Source organism: Ctenopharyngodon idella, chromosome 14, assembly GCF_019924925.1.
Source record: "Ctenopharyngodon idella isolate HZGC_01 chromosome 14, HZGC01, whole genome shotgun sequence".
Lineage (NCBI taxonomy): Eukaryota > Metazoa > Chordata > Actinopteri > Cypriniformes > Xenocyprididae > Ctenopharyngodon > Ctenopharyngodon idella.
The window spans coordinates 18,878,035-18,894,728 of NC_067233.1; the positions used below are offsets into that span (position 1 = coordinate 18,878,035).

Consider the following 16,694-nt stretch of genomic DNA (forward strand, 5'->3'; position numbering starts at 1 on the left):
TAGCGCCGGTCGGTTTCCTGAAAGTGCAAAGTTTGGTCAGCATTAAGAAAAGTTCCAAAACAATTTGATTCTAAGAAATATGACAACACTACATTCATTTACACCAGAGTCATCTCATGCATAGACTTTTGATCCAGGTCTTTATTTATGTTTGTTTAGTATTATTAGAACAGAACTTATTTTAAGGGTTTTGTATTATCTTCATCATCATCAGCTATTGTGACCAAATTTTGGTTTGTAGTTATTGATAAACTTAAGAAAATGATTTAGGCTAATTAAAGCATCTAAATGAGCTTCCAGGGTGTCACAAGTTTAAGGAATGTTTGTAATGGGAAAAATATTATGTCATTGGCAATTACTACAGTCAATCGAATATACATTGAACAGACCATGTCAAAATGATTATATTGTGGTATGATTTTACTAAATGTTGGAAACACTTATTCCCAAGGACCCTAAGATAGGCCAAAATCTTTTAAGCTTATTTGATGTGCTATTTATTTATTTATTTATTGAGCTGTTTGCGTCTCAATTTCTTAAAAAAAAATTCGTAAGAGACTAAAGAGTACCATATTCTTGGAATGTGCTTTTTATTTTAGTAATTTTTTGTAGTAGCCTAATTTAATAGTGCATTATTAGGATAAATTAATGAAAATATATTATATTATGTGATTTATGTTAAAAGTCGTAATTTAAGCATAATCACTCAATGTAAAGAATGAATGAAAAGCATTAAAGAAAGTATACTATAATCCAATGGCTTTAATCTCTCAACTACCCCTCCTCCCTTTCTTAAAGTCAGCGCATGCGCAGCGGGGCTCTTCTGTGCGCTGCTTCGGCCTGTTTCGGCACTGGCCGGACATTTTCGCCTCTTTGTTTTACTGATAGTGGATTTAACTCGGATTCAACCCAATATCCAGCGGACCGCTCTGGCCATAAACAGGTTTGTTCCTTTAAACTTGAACCGATTCCCGCTGATCATTGCACGTATGCGTTTCCTGAGCTTTCTTTCGGACGACAAACGGGGAGTTTTCATTTATTCTCGCTGTGTTTTTTTCCGCTTGATGGCAGCTCTGCATGGCTATACGTGCTGTTATCTGTTCGGTCGTGCTGTATGTGTGTGTATGCGTGTGTAAATGTGTGTGTGTATGGCGACGCCGGGCCCTGCAGCTCCTAACCGGGGTCATCTATTGTAAGAAGGGAAAAAGTGTAATTTAGTGTAGCTGGAGTTTCATAAGCATTCACTCCTGTGTCTGATTATACTTCTTGTGTTGGTCAGTTCTCCTCTTCCTCCTGCCTGGAATGTTCTTGAGAGCTTCCTGACCATCATAATAATCGTCTACCTCGTCTGTGTGTTGAAAGTTGGGTTTTGATGCTCTGACAGGTTTGCATGCAAGCTAAAATGAAATCTGGGCCAGAGAAAAAGTTAAAGCCCAGAGGGTTATTGGGGAAGCATGTGCAAACCTGCACCCCAGACTCCTGGAGCAGGAACAACCAACAAGTCCTACTTCATGTGTTTTGTGATATTCACTTTTGTGAATGCTTTACATTTTAGCTGGGGGGGACGACAAACATGATATTGTTGTTACAGTATTGATTGGAGTACAGACAATTTTCTGTTGTCCCAAAGTTGTGAACAAACCAGCCCTCCTTATACTCCCTGGGATCCCCACCCCTACATGAAGGACATATGTAGTTGTCAGGTCTGGACATTGGTTCGCATCCACATTAATCTCTCTTGCTCTTTTTTTTTTTTTTTGGCAGAGAATCAGCTGTGAAATTTCATCAAAATTCTGTGTTGTGGCTTCTAATAAGCATGTTGACCAATGAATCATGTTTTGTCTTGTGTCAAGATGTGGTGTGTTGGTTTAGATTGGTTATCTTAAAATCTAAAATGTATTCTGGTGTATTTGATCTAATGACACCAACGTCATGTCATGCTGTTTACAGTGAGGCCTTTTACAATACAGCCTTTTCTACTATAGTGAATCTTATGAAACCTGTCAAGCATTTCAGAACAAACTAAAAAGCCAAAAAGTAATAAATCATATCTTTGTAAAGATATTTAAGTCCATTTTGAGGACTATTAAGATTTTTAATGCCGTCAAATTGTAATATGTTCATGACAGTTAACCTCATTTCCCCCTAAATCTCATTAGCATATCACAGTATTTAGATTGACCACTGAGATGGGGAAAGTATATATGAATTGCTGTAATGGCAGTTAAGCTCATGAAAATAATGTCACTATGCTAAAAAGAATAGTGCTATAAAACCCAAAACATTTCTTATTTTGATTTTGGGCTGAAATATGACGTTCTTGACTGGTTTCGTGAGATTCACACACTAATCATAGTCGCAGACACAACTAGCGAGTCAAACATTCAGATGACGTTTCATTAATGCATGATTAATCGCTTAGTCAATGTCATGCCTATTGTGTGATTCTTTTGTATTAAGTGTTAAAAGTGTGTGATAGCCTGATTTATACATGTCATCCTGAGACACGTGTTGTTTATGCTGTTAAGTTTAAAACACTTATAAATGTCTTTTTGTAAGACTGGCTTAAACATGTGGCCTGTGGCTATTGCGCAGTCCTCGCGTATGTGCCTGCAACAGTTAAGTGGTTTTCAGTGAAAACAATGCCTTTCAGTTTGTCCATGTTTTTAGTGCATACCCAGAAAAGCAAGTTCTAAAACCGGTCAAGCCTGCGGTCTGGCATTAAGCAGTGTAGGCAGTTATTCCCAATGATGTGAAGTTATGTCACGTCAAACCAAACTAATTTAAAATTGAGCTAGTGAAATTTGATCCTGATTTTGCTGAGATGTTGGTTTACGTTTACAATTATGTAGATTAGTTTCAGTGGATTGAAGGCCTAAAATTAGGTAACGTGTGTGACTCAAGTGTGAATTCACTAAGGGTTTCTTTAAGATTGATTCAGCTCTCACTTCATAAACTGTTAAAATCTGTCAAACTTCAAATTTGCTTTAATCACCTGTTCAGCTTCATACTTCTTAAGAGGTCTCTTTCTGATGTTAAAGGGTTGGTTTACCCAAAAATGAAATTTCTGTCATTAAGTATTCACCCTCATGTCGTTCCAAACCTTCGTTCATCTTTGGAACAAAAATTAAGATATTTTTGATGAAATCCAAGAGGTTTTTTTTTTATTCCCCCATAGAAAGCAACATAATTACCATCATTCAAGGTCCAGAAAAGTAGTAAAGACATAGTTAAAATAGTCAACATGACTACAGTGGTTCAACCTTAAAGGTGGGTTAAACAATATTTCAAAAACGCTGTTTGGAAGTTAGTCGGACTGACACAACAACAAACGTGTAGCCAATCAGCATTAGGGGGCATATGACGGTCGAGGAGACAGAACGAGCAAGAGGGAGATTTGAAGAAAGACTGATGAGACACAATACAAAAGAGAGAAGTTCAGAAGAATATCACTGGAATGAAGGGTTATGACTGGGCAAGAGCTTTAGGATCCACGTTAATATTAGAAAAGCTTTCCAGCGCTGGAGAGCGCTAAGGAAGGCCTGAAAACAGATGCGGAGGCTGCTTTGATTCCGCTCCACATGTGAGTAACACTGGGTTTGAGTGTCATTGACTCTCTGGAGCTGCTGTGCTGTTGGCGACTAACAACAAACTTCTGTTGGTATTTACTATTGTGTACTGTACCTTCATTTTTTGTGCTTTCTTGTCGTTAGTTCATCATCTGCGCTTTATCTTTCGTGAAGCATTATTTTGTTCCTGTGATAATTGTGTATGTAACAGAGGCCAGCTAGTGAGAGTTGTGCAGGTAAACCTATCTCAAGAGGCGCACTGATGGCTGCTAGAGAATGTTTAGCATCATTGTTAGTGCACTCGCCTCGCAAGCCGGAGAGCGGGGTTCGACCATGGACTGAATGGGTTCGACACCGACTCGGAGTAGGGTGGTTAGGGTTGGTTTTGGAGGTGGAGCAATGAAGAGAGGGGTGTATTTGTTTGGGTTTATTTCAAATATCAAAAGTGTCTTTAATGTTTTGAAGCGACGAGAATAAAAACAAAAATAAAGACTATTAAACAATTTCTGCTCTACCCTGTCAGTCTCCTACGCAGAGGACGTAGTGCAGCGCTTCCATGTTTACGTCAGAGTACCGGCTCAGTACTGGCCAATGCTGTTCACGTGAGCACCAAGACGCATGCGTGTGATGCTGACACAGGAGTCGGCCAATATGGCGACGTTCTGACTTAAAACATGGAAGCTCTGCACTGCATCAACTGCGTAGAAGACTGACAGGGAAGAGGAAAAATTGTTGAATAAAGTCGTTATTTTTGTTTTATTTTTGCGCACAAAAAGTATTCTCGTCACATCATAACATTATGGTTGAACCACTGTAGTCATCTTGACTATTTTTACGATGTCTCTAATTCTCTGGACCTTGGATCTATGGGGGAAAAAAAAACTCTTGGATTTAATAAAAAATATCTCCGTTTGTGTTCCGATAATGAAAGAAGGTCTTGCAGGTTTAGAACAACATGAGGGTGAGTACTTAATGACAGAAATTTCATTTTTGGGTGACGAACCCTTTAAATCCTAAGAATTGATCTTTTGTTCTATGCTGTTTTCAGTTGATGAATGAACAAGACTTTGTAGTGTGCAATAAGCATGTGCTTTGTTACTTTTGATATGAATCAGTCTCAGTTTTCAAATTCAATCAAGTTCAATAATGAATTATGTCAATTTTATTACAAAATTCAAACAATAAATACTGTTTTGGTGCTCTTTTATGTGGTGTGACAGATCGCTGTAGCTCCTCAGTTCAATCGCACATTGAACCGATCATCTCTTCCTCTTTAATACTAGTTACTACACAAATTAACTACACAAATTAAACATGAATGAACATCAGAAGATATGTTGAAAGATGCAGTACAACTTGCCTAAAATCCCTATCATTTCTCATGTAATCACTCAATCAGTGTTTCATTGTGGATTGACATCAATACATTTATATAGACGTCAATAAACATTTCTACCATAATGCATGAATTATAAAATAATGCATATTGATGTTTTCGCCACATAACCAGCTCCATATGTACAGCTTTTCTGACATAGTAAACTTGCTTGGTAGCTCACCAGGTACAGTGCTGCATTTGCTCGGGTACGTGTCCCATGAAACACGAGTCACAAAAAAAGAGCTCAAAGATTGTGCAAGCTAAATGGCATGGTTGCTTTAGCAAATGGGTTTTTATCTAATGTTTGCTTTTGTTAACACTATCGGTTAGGTTTATGGTAGGGTTTAGAGTAAGTGGTACATTATTTTCAAATGCGATAGAGCATTAACCTTTTAGTGCCACTCACCGGACATTTTATTTCTGAACTGCTGCAATATGTACAACAACCAACATAATAAAACGGTGGCAGATTCACTTTCATCTGTATTCGATAAAACCAAAGACTATAGAATAACACAAGATGCGTCATTCATATCGTTTTGAATGGGAGAAAGTGCAACGCACAATATGGCAGAATAAGTCCTACCATCTAAATAAGAGCCAATCGCAGATTGGTAAAGTAATTACGTCCTTGCAGCGTCCGTTAGAAGCTCCGGTTCCTATAGAAACAGTCAGACGCACACCTCCAAAATGAGACACAAGAGACGCGCACTTAGGACTGCGCATGCGCTTTAGCTTGATCCATCCTGAAAAATGCTGTTTTTTTTTTTCATGATTCGAGTGTTTAGAAACAAAATTTATGAGACAGTTGTTGTCAGATTTCATCTGTGATTTCAAATATGAAATTTAATCGTAAGCTTGGTGAACAGCTTTGGAGAATTTAATGTTTCTCCATTCAAAGAGATAGGAGCTGCACTCGAATGCTGAGAGGCGTTTCAAAGATGGCCACCGAGTAAAATGACTTGTCATAAAAGGACTTTGATTAAACTCAATCCGCTTTTAGGGCCATTCACTGGACATTTCACTTGGAAAGTATAGGCAAATGTGCTAGAAGCAATGTAATAACATTTTGAAAATAAAATGTCACCACAGGCACGTTTTTCGTAATGAGCCTGGGTTGCTTTTTCCCCAGTGGCTTATGGAATATGATAATATATAATTTACTGATTGCACATGAGAATTAAAGAAATTAAAATATTAGAAGAAGTTAACTTATTTTTAACGTCAAAAGATTTCAAAACTGTCATACTTCTCTTAATCTGCCAAGTGTTATTGCTAAAATATGGCAAATCATTTTGATATCATTTTGATACAAATATTGTCTGATTAATTGACCTGGCCAGTGTCACTAGTTTTACGGTTGTCCATTTCAGGTTTTGTGAATGTTTTATGTCTATTTTAGATGATAACTAGCAGTTAGTGATCGCTATCTGGTTGTCTGTGGTTTTTACTCCTTTTTCATAAGGGTCATAGTGGATAAATTGTGCTGCTGACTTTAAGTCCCTTCACTTAAAGTCCCACTTCCCTAAATGTGGGTGAAGTGAGAGCTTGGGGTGTTTCCTGTATACAACTTTTAGAGAGTTGGGGTTTTTAAACATTTTATTTAAATAATTTAAAAAATGAAAGGTTTATTTTTCGTTAAATTGTAAAATTGTCATCATTTACTCACTTTTCTATGGAACATAACAGGAGATCACAGGCAGAATGTTTATGCTGCTGCAAGTGGATGGATGCTGTCAAGTTCCAAAAATGACATAAAATCACCATTAAAGCATCATAAAATATGTGCTAAATCTCTTGAAGCCAAATTATATCTTTGTGTGACAAATTGACTGAAATGTAAGCTGTATGGACTACTCTATGGTAATTTTATGTCACAGTGTCCATCCCTGTTCACTTTAATTGTCCTGAAAACAAGCATAAATATTGTGCCTAAATTCTCCTTTTGTGTTTCATTTAAGAAAGGAGAGTAAATAATGACATTGTTTGGAAATAATGGAAATAGGAAATAATGGAAATAAATAATGGAATTGTTTTGGATGAACCAAAGTGCTGTTGAGTTTCACAAAATAGAAAGTAGCTGTAAGAAAATGGCTAAAGCAGTGAAAATTCACATTTCCACCATTCCACACAATTTTAAAAAGCTGTGTAAACATATCTACTTCACAAACATGGAAAACAGCGATAACGGCATATACCTGTTGTCTGCAGGGTTGTGTTCTTTTCTACGCCTCAATGATATGTAATACTGAAAGTTGTCATAGGTGATTTCGTCTCTTAGCCCCACTTTTTGCTCTTTCAGTCGCGTAAATTATGCGTATACATTCCATCTCCATTATCATGAAACCCACGACACACAACAAACACAGCTCCAATCACGGCATCCTCCATCCACCGGTTTTTAGCATTTGTAAATGCCGCGCTTAAAGGTGCCGCCGTTGGCCGCTTTTGAGTTCCTATTCCTGGTGTGAATGCAACCAGGAACATGGCCCGGGGGAGAAATTAGTTCTCTGGGAACTATTCTAGTGGTTAGATCCTATAACTGAGTTCCTAGAACTATTCGGTGAGAAAGCCCCAATTATCGTCCTAATGCACAGTAAGGAGGAGAGTTTGAGTGGCCAAAGGCTCTCTGAGGATCTCAGCTGGAGAATTGCAGAGATTAATTGAGTCTTTGGGTCAGAAAGCCTCAAGACAAAAATATCAAACTGCACCTACACCACCACATGTTGTTTGGGAGGGTTTCAAGAAAAAATCCTCTGCTCTCATCCAAAAACAAACTCCAGCATATTCAGTTCTCAGACACTACTGGAACTGCAAATGGAACCTGGTTCTATGGTCAGATGGAACTAAAAAAAAGAGCTTTTTGGCAGCAAACCCACCAGATGAGTTTGGTGCAAACAGGAATAAAAAGTACCCAATTCCCATGGTTAAATTTAGTGATGGATCCTATTTTTCTGCTGGAGGGTCCTGGACATCTTGTTCAGATACATGGCATCATGGATTCTATCAATACCAACAGATAAAAAAAATCAAAACCTGACCACCTTTGCTATAGATGGGCAGTGTTTGGATCTTCCATCAGGACAGTGATCCAAAACAAACATAAAAATCAACACAAAAATGGGTCACTAAGCACAAAATTAAGCTTCTGCCATGGCCGTCCCAGTTTCCTGACCTGAACCTTGTAGAAAATGAGTGGGGTGAATGGAAGACAAGAAACACCAACAGGGCTCCAGACTGCGACTAAATGGTCACATTTTGCGACCATTTTTCCTGCCTGTGCGAACAAAAGTTTGTTAGCGGTCACGCTGGCACGACCACCACAATGTTGCCCAACATAAAAATGCCAACGTAATGAAAGCGGCATGAAACTGCGCTACTCATTTGTGCTTCATGGACAGTTTATCAGTTCGAAATAATGTTAGTGCAGCGGCAGCGCGAGCCATGAACTACTCACAAGCCGATCTTGATCACGCGATACTGTTACTACATGGCGCTGGGAGATCTAGTAAAGAAAGCATTTGAATTCACCACAGAATTAATAACATCGTTGCAAGATCTAGTGAGAAGCATTCGAATTTGGCACAGAGTTCTCCATTATAAACCATAGATATCAGATCAAACAGCGCTGACGTGGAAACCAGGAGAAACATTGTGCCATGAATGCACAAGTTATAGATCAGCAGTTTGGCGGTTTGAAACGCGATCCGAACCGCTGATTCGACACAAAAGATTCATAACGCTCCGAAGCTTCCTGAAGCAGTGTTTTGAAATCTGCCATCACTATATAAGTTGTTATTTTTTTTTTTTTTTTTGGTGCACAAAAAAATATTCTCGTCGCTTTATAATATTAATATTGAACCACTGTACTCACATGAACTGATTTAAATATGTTTTTAGTACATTTATGGATCTTGAGAGAGGAAATGTCATTGCTGGCTATGCAGGCCACACTGAGCCATCGGATTTCAACAAAAATATCTTAATTTGCGTTCCGAAGATTAACGAAGGTCTTACGGGTGTGGAACGGCATGAGGGTGAGTAATAAATGACATTATTTTCATTTTTGGGTGAACTAACCTTTTAAGTCCACAAATTAACAACATTTTAGCATGGGGCTAAAGCCTTGTCTGTGAAATTGCGGGCAAAAGGATTAACAATGCAAATTTATTTCCACAGGCTTCTTTGTTCATATATACCAAGGGTGCCAATAGTTCTGACAATGACTGTAGATGTCATGTTACTGCTATAGTACTTCTTTTTTTTGTTTTTGTTTTTTAACACAAGAATGAACCCTAAATGACAACCACTGAGTTTAGAAATGCTACTCCTTATAAGTATTGTGAGGGGAAGTGAATCAGTATTGGCTTAAAGTTAACCATATGAACTAATGTTGTTAGTCTTTCAGTATACAGTCTCTGAATTACACAAGGGTCAGAATGCTACTTGGGTGCTTCTTGCATGTATTCTTAAGGAGATAACCTTCAACCACACAATAGCTATGTTTCCATCACCCTGTTTTTATGTGCATTTTGAAGCATTGTATCAGAAATGCGTGATTGGAAATGCCAAATTTAGAGAAAAAAAAAAAAATCCCTTTATTTACAAAATTTTTTTAAGCTCACTTGAGGTGGTTTTTGACTTGTGCGAAAAAGAGTTAATGCTAATAATGGGAGATGGAAACGTATTTGAGAAAAAAAAAATTTGGATATAGCAATCATTAAACCCACATAACTAATCGGCTGTTTCTGCTGATGGTATTTTACTTACTGTTGGTTACTAGGTTAACAATACCACCGTCCTCCGCTCGAAAAAACTGATGGAAACGCACCTAATTTGCATTCCCCCCCCCCTTTTTTGCAAACTTGGAAAAGATTCCCTTCACATTTGGATGAAAACCCAGCTACTCTCTCTGTGTAATTGCACATTCTGGAACACAAAATTCCAAGTCAATGTAAAATTTCCTCCTATAGCCTGTAAAACTGGTGAGGGTTTTTAGAGAGCTCAACAATACATGCCTTGTTAAAAGATTCCATGCAATAAGCTGATGAACCCAGCTTAAGTGTGATTTAGATGTTTTTTAATGAGGTTAACTACTGGAATTTAAGAGCTGGGATTTTACCAATAAAGTCATACCTTGGGGTTGTTTTCAGATATGGGTCAGTATTGCAAAGGTCACTCTTCGGTAGTGGATGAATAGTAGTAAGACTAGTAAAAATTGTCTGCTAAGAAAGAATTGATGACAGACTATTGGATTATTTAAAATTAAAGTGTTAGTTCACCCAAAAATGAAATTTCTGTCATTAAGTACTCACCCTCATGTTGTCCCAAACCCGTAAGACCTTTCATCTTCAGAACACAAATTAAGATATTTTTGATGAAATTCGAGGGTTTCTGAACCACACATAGGCAGCAATGTCATTGCACCTTTTGAAGTCCAGAAAGGTATTAAAGACCTTATTAAAATAGTCAGTGTGACTACAGTGGTTCAACCTTAATGTTATGAAGTGATGAGAATACTTTTTGTGCGCAAAAACAAAACAAAAATAACAACTTTATTAAATTTTTTCTCTTCCCTGTCAGTCTCCTATACTGTTGACGTAGTGAACGCAGTGCAGCACTTCCGTGTTTACGTCCGAACGCTGGCTCAGTATTGGCCGACGCTGTATATGTGAGCACCACGACGCATGTGCGTGATGCTGACGCAGGAGCTGGCCAATAATGAGTCGGCGTTCTGATGTAAAACAAGGAAGCGTTGCACTGCGTGCACTGCGTTCACTACGTCACTGCGCAGAAGTTATTGACACTTTTTTTTTTTTTTTCCAGTATTTTTGGCTGGACTTTCACCCAGCTGCTTAAAAATGCTGTGGGTTTTTTTATATATGTACATGTTGGAATGATTTGTACTGTAATGTGCCTTGACTTGCGTTGATGAATCATTCACAAATAAGACCAACAATGTGTATTAAGTTTTTCCCAGGTTTGTAAGGTGAGGCATTTTAGGTGTACTAGTTAACGTCAGGGACTAAAAAATACTATTATGTACTAACAAACAAATACCATGGTATTACCATATTATTTTTGACATGATACCATGGTTTTCTTGAAAGTACTTTGGACTACCATTCAAATTTATGTGTTTAATCACTTATATCAAAGTATAATGTTTTTACAATCTGATATCATTGCTTTTCCACACTACCCACCACTATGCTTTTTTTTTTTTTTTTTTTTTTTTTTTTTTTTTTTTTGGTAAAAGTTTATTGAATCTGTCATTTAATAATTCATTAGGCCAGGTGCTCTTGCACTCTGAAAAGCAGTATTATCAGGTTGCTGAATGACATCAGTAAATCTCAATTGTTCAGCGATCTTATAGTTCAGCTCTGTAGGCGTAGAGTCGCTCCCAGCTCCTCAAACAGACCCGACACTCCTCAGTTGATGATTTTTTTTTTTTTAGCACCAGGCCAAAAAAGACTTTGTAACAAGCGTGAACCACTATTTTTGTCTGATTGCCGGTCCGTGTTCATTTAAGCGTTGGGGTCACACACAAGCCCATTTTTCCAGAGACAAAACTGCTCCGCTTAGTAAGTCTGTCATACTGTGGCGCCTCATTAGCTCCTCACAGAGCGCTTCATACAGCTGGCAGCGTCTGTGTGCCCAGCCGTCTCCCAGAGCACTTCAATAGAGCTGACGGATAACAGCGGATCCTTTGTAACAGCAAATGTGTGAGAAACTGGGCGAAAGGTGTTAGTGCTGGACGCTTTCTATGAAAAAGTCTGACACACCCTGTTATGAAAACCATGTTCACCTGTGGCATATGAGACGCCCTTTCTTCTAGGTCAGATAAGGGCATTGGCTATGACCCTTTGCTCAAGTGCTGCTCATCCATCAAGGTAGTTTCTGTTAGCAAACCCACAGTGTGTACTGGCCGAACATGGATTTTGGTTTCTCTCGTGGAAAACTCGAGTTGAGATTGAAATTGTGATAATCTTTGAGTCTGTGTGTTAACCTGAGTACATTTTGTGCAGCACAAAAAGGGAAAAAAAATCACACGATTTCTTTCTTTCTTTTAGACACTTACATTTATGGCCAATAGAAGGCCTTGGGACTGAGAAAATACTGGGGGTGCAGGGTTTACCTCTCAAGAAAAGTATGGACCATTTTTATATTTTGCTCAAAGTAATAAACTAGGCTACTAAAAACAAACAACGTACATAATCTAATAATCAAAACTCTCATCATGAACACAAAACAAAGTTAACTTGTAATTTCAGAGTTTTTTGTGTTGTCTTGCCATCTCTAAATAATTTTCCAAATTATAACATTGTTTGTTATGAAATGCTCTTAATATGCTGATTAATAATGCTAAATATATAAGGAAAAAACAAAACTTGTCACAAACCTGGTTTAGTTAAACAGTCGAAATCATATGACAGAGAAATAATTCCATTTGCTGCATTCTCGTTTTCTGCAGTGTTTTAGCAAAAGCATCTATTTTGCTGCTTACCGTGTTTCTGCCACTGATGTTAAAATAACAGCGTCATCTGCAGCTCTTAATGTGGCACTTTACGTCTTTAGAGAGAATCAACAGCTCTAAATAAAAATGTTAGAGGATGTATCACTGAAAGATCATTACCATGAATGGCCCTGAGCACGAATCGCTCTGTTGTTTTGACGTGCTGCTCACTTTAATCTGTAGAAATGGTAAAATGGTGCAATTATTTGGTCTAACGGTCCGGATGGAACAGGTCTGGTCCACCATTTGAATATCTCTTCCATATACAGTGAAAATTTGTAAATAGTTGAACATTGCATTATATGTAATTTTACTGTAAAATACTTTAAAGGTGCAATGTGTAAAATTTGGGAGGATCTATTGCCAGAAATGCAGTATAATAAATATATATATATATATATATATATATATATATATATATATTTATTTTTTCAGTGGTAAAGACCTTACGTAATGAACCGTTATGTTTTTATTACCTTGGAATGAGCCATTTCTATCTACGTACACCGCCGGTCTTCCCTCCATGTCAAGACGTTTTTTTGCGCCAGCATGTTTCTACAGCAGCCCTAAACGGACGAACACCCTACAGAGCGCGTTTCATCTAAATTGTTCTAAATCGTTTATGTTTTTAGAGGCAGCTTGCATCGTCACTACGTTCAATACACACGAAGAAGTAGTAGTAGTCGTCTGGTGTATTGGTTAGAAGAAAGAAGAAACCTCATTGCTTGTCTGGCTAATGTCTAGCTAGAAATTTTATTTTCAGTAATGTACTTTACATTAGAGTGATTTGCGTTACATTTTTCTGTTACTTAATGTTTGTTTGGTTTTTTTTTTTTGTTCTTTTAAGTGTCGTGTGTTGCCCTGACAGTGTTTTGCCTTTGTGTGGCTGACTTGTGCAGTGTCTATATGAGTTGCCATTTTTTACCATATATTTATTATGATAGTTTTGTTTGATTTTCATTTCCATTGTCTAATGTTGGGAATTTCAAAATGGCCAAATACTGGCCAATTAATTGGCCCGGTTGAAGAGTCTACAATTGGTTTTTAATTTAGTAAGTAATATAATTGGGTCAATGACGTGATGTCGTTTTTTTTTTTTTTTTGTCCAAAGACCTTAATAATAATAATAATAAAAAAACAAAGATATGACATCCAAAGTATGTAAGGTAGTACAACTAGATCTCTTTTATCGAATCCAAAAGGTTATATTTTGCTACATATAAAGGTATTTTAAAGATTTTGAAGTGTCAAAGGTCATTTGGTTTAACTGTCTAAAGGCCAATACAGCCACTTCATTTGTGATTAAAATATCTTAAAATGTAATAAATGTAAATATTTTTTATTCTGGCATGATTTTATAACATCATATATCAACATAGTGCAAAATGGTATTAAAATTATGTGTAGAAGTCGTTTCTTTTTTATGAGAAAGAATGTCTGGAAAAATTAATTTCATTGATGTCATTCAGAGTAACCAATACAAAGGGACCATTTTGGATCAAGTCATGTGGTCAGTTTCATGTGACAGGATATGCCATCATTCAGACACCTCTCTTTTAACTATTTGAAAAATTCATGTTTTCACTTGCTCATACACATGTCCCGAAACATCAGGTCATTCGGTGCAACCGATATAAAACATGGAAAATGTTGTAATATTTTAAAAACTTGTACTAAATATAAAATGTTTGATTGTTCTTTTGCTAGATATCACCCTGTTAGCATTTTTTGAAAATATCATCATTCGGTACAACCGAAAGTGTCATTCGGTAAAACCGAAATTTTGGTTACACCAAATGACTTTTTTTTTTGTTGACATATTTTGTCCATCTGGTAAAAAAGGACAAAAGCAGTGTTAATTGATTATAAAAATCACATAATCTTATTGTTAACACTTAATAAAACTTCAAAATTAATTGTATCTACATTGTTTTTTTACACTTTTAAAAACCTTATTCGTCAATGACTCAATTTCATTTACACTACATAATTTTAGTGTAAATTCACACTGATAGTTAACAGATTACTGTCTGGATGAGTCCATGTTTTAGGTCGGTTTCTTGTCTTAAATTGAATAAAGATCTTACAGATATTTCACCGAAAAATGTTTATCTCGAGTCCAAATTCTCTGGAATTCTTGCTTATCACAATGACATATATTTGGCTTTGTTATCTGTGTACGGAAATGCTAAAAAAATGCATTATGTTTAACGATAAGAACATGCTGTCAAAACATACAAAACATTATCTGTGGTCAAAGTCTCAAATCCAAAGTGTTTTCACAATGTACAGTTGTGTGTATGTTCAGTTTGATTTTGCTCTAAGTGGTTGGTACATCAGTGATGTATGTGATGGTTCGGTCACGGCTCAATTCCTGCACAACCCCCTAGCATGATGGTTAAGCTCCAAACGCAAACTAACAACTGATTCAGTTTGCACCAATGTCAATTTTATCCTTCAAATGTTGGACGTTCTGTGGAAATGATCTAAATATTGGTCATGGTATTTTAAAATCCACTGAGATTTGCATGGCTCCAGTCTGCAGGCTGTGATGGAGCACTGTTTCCTGCATTGTAAAGAGATCTGTTTTCTTTTATGTCACTAAAGTACCACAACAAAGTAAAGTGGCGCCCTCAGCAATGGTTGATTGAGTTGTTGTTGATTTGTTCAGGAAGTTTAGTTCGTAAACTGGAATTTGGGAGGTCTAGAGTGTAAAGAATTTTTATGAAACTTTACAAAGAGAACTACTCAATTCAACATGAAACGTTATTTACAACCTTTTTTTTTTTTTTTTTTTTTTTACTTCCATAATGTGTTGCATTTCTGAGTAAAACAGGATATTCCTTGAAAAAAATGTGGGCCAGGCCTTGATTTTATCCATCGGAAATTGCTTGAATCTTGAAAAAGTTGTCAGCTGTTAGTTGAAACGTCTGCATCTTTGTAAAAGAAAGTAATTTTAGAGGCTGAGCACTTTATTATTTTACATATTGAGTGAAGATTATGAAGACAAACATTATATTGTTTTGAATAGTATGCATTGAGTCATTCACTATAAGACTAGAAAAATGTATTAAAGCAGTTGGGATTTATTTTGATTTCATGTTGACTTTTAAACCAAATAAGTTTTTGGAGCTTGTACTTGTGTTGAGCTGTTGGATCTGCTGTGATTCTGATGATACACACTTACTCATATCCTAAGATAACCTACAGTCATGACTTCTGGTTTAAGTGCAGTAATTTCACAGGCTAGTGAACAGACAGAAACTCCCAGGCTGGGAGTCTCTCTGTCTGGACTCAAGCAGGCCAGCATGAAACATATGCGTGAGCATCTAGAGAGGTATCAGCAAATTGTAATCCAGATTAGTAAAGACATCTGATTGTCATCAACTTTTTTTAAAACCTCTTGTAAGGATGCACTGATAGGGAATTTCTGGGACAATTAACTGATAATCAACAGCTTGTTGTGGCAGATACTGATACAAGTAGGTAGGTAGTTAATTAAAAAGCACTTCAGTTGGCATCTGTGGAAATTTTTAATTTAAAAAGGTTAAAATCAGGACCTCACAGGCTACCTGATTGTCTGATGTTTACATAAAGTCCACAAGACAAAAAAAATAGCTAAATTTATAAAAATGACGCAATTCAAAAGTTTATGAACCCTTGTTTCCTTAAACTGTGTGTGGTTACCTGGATGATCCACAACTGTTTTTATGTTTTGCGATGGTTGTTCATGAGTCGCTTGTTTGTCCTGAGCAGCTAAACTGCCCAATATTCTTCAAAAAAATCCTCCAGGTCCCAAAAATTCTTCAGTTTTCCAGCATCTTTTGCGTATTTGAAACATTTCCAGCAGTGACTGTATGATTTTGTGATCCATCTTTTCACGCTGAGGACAACTGAGGGACTCAAACATAACTATTAAAAAAGGTTCAAACATTCACTGATGCTCCAGGAGGAAACACGGTGCATTAAGAGCCGGGGGGTGAAAACCTTTTGTGTGTATATGTGTGTGTGTGTGTGTGTGTGTGTGTGTGTGTGTGTAACGATTTATTAATTAAAAAAAACTATTTGCTGTTAATCACTGTTGATAATATGTAGGGTTGCAAAGGGGCGGTACATTTCCAGAAACTTTCCACGGGAACTTAACCTGGGGAATTTTGGAAATATTCCAGTTTGGAAACTTAACAGGAATTTATGGGAATTTATGAGAATTTATGGGAATTAATTGGAAATT

The 16,694-nt window shown here is 36.9% G+C and overlaps 1 protein-coding gene across 1 annotated transcript in view; it reads left to right on the top strand.

The window, feature by feature from the left end:
• Nucleotides 1-794: 794 nt before the first annotated feature.
• Nucleotides 795-16,694, top strand: part of LOC127494081 (polycomb group RING finger protein 3) — a 48,912-nt gene continuing 33,012 nt past the window's right edge. The window contains exon 1 of the mRNA XM_051859675.1: nt 795-943. The gene's annotated coding sequence lies outside the window, so the exon portion shown is untranslated. The remainder of the gene's footprint in view (nt 944-16,694) is intronic.